A 4838-nucleotide genomic window follows, 5' to 3' on the forward strand; every position below is an offset into this window, starting at 1 on the left:
GCTTCACAAATACGCTGCCCCAGCACCTCTGTGCTCACACATTAACATGCACGTGCTCCCTTCCCTTTCGGTAAGGCTGCTCCTCCCTGTAAACTAGCAGAGCAAATTTCAAAGCAAGTTACACAAGCTCGACAAACACCTACAGCACAGGTGGAGTTGAGGGATCTTTATACGGGGAGTTCTTTTTCCTCAGCTCGTCCTTGCTAACCTCGGCAATCAGCCTGGCCTCGGAAAGGCTGAGGATAACCCATTAGTGCGTGAGGAACAGCGAGGTGCTTGAAAGGGCTCTGTCGCCTTTGCATCCAAACGCATCACGTCGGCAGAGTATTTATCCTCGTGCCACCCCGCGAGGCAGGGGACTGCTCTTATCTCTGCGTTACAGGCAGGGGAGCGAAGCAGCAGGAGATTAAGCACTTTTTGCCTGCGAAGTCCGCAGCCGAGCGGGGAACAGCACCCCGGCCTCTCTGCTCCCGGACCGTTAGCCCAGTCGCTGGGCTGCCCACGTGCCCTGTCCTGCTTGCTCCCCGAGGAGGGGAAGCCACCCAGCAGCTCCTTGCTCTCGCCTCCGGAGGCTGCTGACCCTTCCATCCGCTGGCAGATCGGGTGGTGCAAAGACCCTGTTGGCGGCTTTAGTCAAAATACCGGATTAGCAGAGACTTGCTGCAGAAAGGGCACAAATCATCCCGGCTCACGCCGACGGCGTGCAGCTCGGCCCCGGGGCCGGGAGGGCCGGCGGGGAGGCGGCGCGGCCCCCGCGGCTGCAAGCATGGCCTTGATCCCCAAACCAGAGCGCCGTCCCCGTAAGCCTCCGGCAGGCCGATTAGAGGGCTGCCTGGGCGAGATTCTCCGAATCCTTTCAGGAGGGCTCCGCGGACTATTTCTGAACAGCTCAGAAACTCATTTGCCTGGAAGCCTTCAGATAACGCGCAGCGGGGTTTAAGGAGCTTCGCAGGGACTGGGTGCAGGGTCACCCTGCGCTCTCCGTCTCATACACCTTCTGGCTTATCCTTTAGCTTTCCTGTCTCGACAACTTTCCCATCTGCCAACACAGCCACCCGCGTCTTCTTTGAGGTAGAAGGACCCCTACAGAAAAAAGGTGAAAGCGGGGGATTTCATTCCATGCCATTTGTTGGGGGGTGGGTTTTTTTTTTTTTTTTTTTTTTTTTTTTTTTTTTTTTCATGCTGTTTTGGGACTCCTTTGGTTCTCCAGACGACTGTTTCCTCACCTTGCCAGTAACACCAGCATCAGAAATACCGCGCAAGATCTGCTACAGGGCATGTGGTATTTTGCCTCTATACAAAGACGGTGATGTCTCAAAGCACAGCTTCCCCCGAGCGCTTCCTCGTCTCAGGCTTTTCCTCCCCACGCGTGGCCGGTCACCCCGTAACACTCACGCTGCATCTCGTCCCGGAGCTGCGGCAGGTCCGAGCAGGACCAGGGGAGCTCCTGGCTCACGCCACCCCTTGGAGGGCTCCTGGCTCTCAGCTCCTGTGGAGAGTAGAGCCCTTCCCCCCAATTTTTACCCCTTCCTTTTCAGAACACAGAAATCCCACATACCCAGCCCTTCTCCTTCACAAATGATCTTTTCTCCTGTCTCTCAGCTGCTTTCCTATTCTCCTTGTTCAGCCACTCTGAGTCTCACTGGAGACCTTGCTCTCTGTCCTACTCCAGCTTTTATTTATCCCCTCTGAACGTACGGCAGGCTAGACAACCCGGGAGCGGGGTCACACACCACACTACAGCAGGGCTGCACTTACAGTGGTCTCCAGAGCCAGCACCAGAGATACCCTTTAGGCTCTCAGTCCGAAACCTGGTGCAGACCTGCGAATCCTTCCCAGATTTCCACCAGCTCAGCATCTTTTGAGGCTGGGTGCAACAGGCACAAAGTTGTGACTGTGAGGTGTGACCAGTGCCCGTGCAAACAGCGACACTGGGTGCAGAACAGCACAGGATTGGGTCTGAAGACCAGACACCAAAGCTTATTCTTTGGGCTTTTCCACACAGTATTACCCTTCTGTATTCATTTTATTTTTTGAGACAAAGAAAAGTGTAAGAGTGTGCATACAAGGAAAGAAAACTGACCCTCCTTCTTGAGAAAACATGAATTTTGCAGTGTTTGTTTCCAAGCTTGAGCAAAAGTTGGAGATGACTTTCTGCCCTCCCACAGCTTTTTGTCTAAAGCTGGCAAGAGATTTTTTTTTCTCTAGCACTCATCTCCTTGTGCCATCACAGGCATCTTTCATTTTATTTTAAAGCATACCTTTAAATCCAAGTACTTCCAGCATCCTTGTGGTCAGCTTTTCCAGCTCCAATCAAGGAGAGAGACCAGCCCCAGGATGTGCCTCAGCGGAGGGCCAGGCTGGGTGCCAGGGCACAGCCAGCAGCCACGGGCCCAGCTGCCGCTGGGGCACGAAGGCAGACAGTGTGTGCACCCACCCGGCAGCTCTCCAGGCACCAGAAGTTGAGGCAGGAGAAATGCCACAGCAGTGGAGAATTGACATACAGGACACAGCAGTGCTTCTTCCACTGGAAAAGAGTCCTCCAAGGAGACAGTTATGTCAAACAGTGGGGCAGGAGAAGCTATGGGGTCTTACTTCAGCTCGCTGCTCATTGCTGGAGGCACCATTCAAAGGAAGGCAAAGAAACATCAAAAACCATAGTCTGGACAGCCAGCTCCAGGAGGGTGCCAGAAGCACCTCTGAGATCAAGCAGCCCTTCAAGGAGAGATGAGAATCTGCATGTTTTGAACTGAGTTTGGAAAGCATTGCTCTTCCCACTGCTCTTCTCCCAACCTTCTTCAGCCCGTGCAAGGAAAGGAATTAAATTATCTTTAAAGAGGGGACTCAAGGTGCCCAGCTCATGCTTCAGTGCAGGTGCTGCGAGTGAGAGACCTGCCAGATGAACCAGCCTGGCATTGCTCACCGAGACACATGGCTGGTGTAGAGCAATATCTGCGCTGCTGTGGCTACTGCGCTGAGTGACAGGCCCATGCTCCTTGCTCTGGGACAGGGCATTGCAGGAGTTTAAATGCTACGATGATATGTTTGTACCATAGACTAGGGCAGGACAGACTAACAAGGGGAGAGAAGCATGATTTCTGGATCTGGGCACATCAAACGGCAAAGCTCTTTATCACGCATAAAGGAGGAACATAAAGGCACGGGCAGCTTGCGCAGCCTACACGCCTGTTCCTCCAGACACAGCATCCATCTGTAGGTCCACAGTTGCACCAGGTCAATTTTGAAAACACAGCTCCATTACTAAACCCATCACAGTGTTCCAGACCACTGGGGCTGTGGGGAGGATGATGAATATCACCCAAATCTCTCTGGTAAAAATTAGAGGCCTCCAGCACTCAACGATCTCATCAGCATGAGGACTATCACAGGGGCTGAAAAAATACAGGAGTTAGTGTCTGGTAGGGGATATATTTGTGACCAAACGGTTAATGTTTCTAAGCAGAAGTAAAGCAGAGAAACCGAAGTAAGGGTAGAAGGACAAGAAAAAGCAGGGAAAAAGTCTGTTAATTCAGGCTGATGTTCTGGTTGTTACAGATCTTGCTTTTATGGGACTTCTTCTATTTCTCAGGAAGAAAAAAATAAAAATTTGCATTCTCTTAGGCAGTTTTTGCTTTTAACCAGAGATCATCTCCTCAGGATACCTAGGTTCACACCTCTGCAATGTCGGCTTGTGGAGGCCCATGAAGACTCCTGCACCAGCCTCGCATGCAGCAGAGGTGCTGCTAGCCCTGCCCGTCCCCTCCAGCCAGGCACAGAAGATCAGCCACAGCTCTGGGACAGACACAACTGCTACCAGATCCATCCCTGGCTCAGGGGGATTTTTCTGCCCAGCCTCTGCCATGTCCCCGGAGTCACACAAGGACCTAGTGTGCTCCCTGCCTATCTGCAGTTTGTTAGGAGGTAACTTAACCTCAAACCAAACAAGTGGCAACACTGCACACGTGTGCCTTCCCCAGGGGCAAAAGACGGGAGAAAGAGGGAGAGTCACATTTAGCCCATTAGTCAGATTTTTCCTAGCATATTCCAAAGTGCTCTCATACCAAAGCCGTAGAGAGACTACAACCTTGACGTGCGGGAAGAGTTGAGAACAACCTTTGCTTTTATGTAAAGCACAAATGAAAAAAAAACTCACACGAAAAAAAGTAGCAGCAAATGCTCCAAGGTTACTGGCCAATGCCTGTGATTTTGAAGGCTCTAACTCTTCTTTTTTAACCAAGGTTGAATTCTTTTCAGAGTTACTGTTTAGATTACAGTCTTGGTCTGAAGAGGAATATATCTACCTCTCTGCGCCAGCAACGAAAAATGTTGCTATTCACGTCTCAGTGGAGGTGCTAGAAGAAAGTAAGTGCTGCCTGTAAATAAGCTGCCTTGATAATTAATTGCCAGCACAGAAAACACAATAGAGAAAACCGGAGAAAACTCCAGAAATAAGTTATTGTAAATACAATTTCAAACTAACAATGTGTGAACAGCTTTCACAAAAAGCCTCCAAAAAGCAGAGCCTGAATTTCAGAGATGTAAAATGCCACCAAGTGACCTGTGTCTCCTTTCCAAATGGGAGGTCTTGGCCCATCAGACTTCAGGTTAGGCAGCACATAGCCCACAAATAAGCTCCTATTGGGAAGCACCAGCTGAAAAAAGGCCATAAAATAAGAGGGGCAAGCTGAGCAAGGGCATGATCAGGGGCATGATCAGAAGGAGCAGAGAGGAAGAGGAGGGTGCATGGATAGGTGGACAGATGTGGCCCGTGAGTGCTGGCAGTGAGAAATGCCATGGTGTGGAGAGCAGCTGTGGACACCCATGAGCTTCCTCCGCCC

Source organism: Rhea pennata, chromosome 2 (assembly GCF_028389875.1).
Source record: "Rhea pennata isolate bPtePen1 chromosome 2, bPtePen1.pri, whole genome shotgun sequence".
Classification (NCBI taxonomy): domain Eukaryota; kingdom Metazoa; phylum Chordata; class Aves; order Rheiformes; family Rheidae; genus Rhea; species Rhea pennata.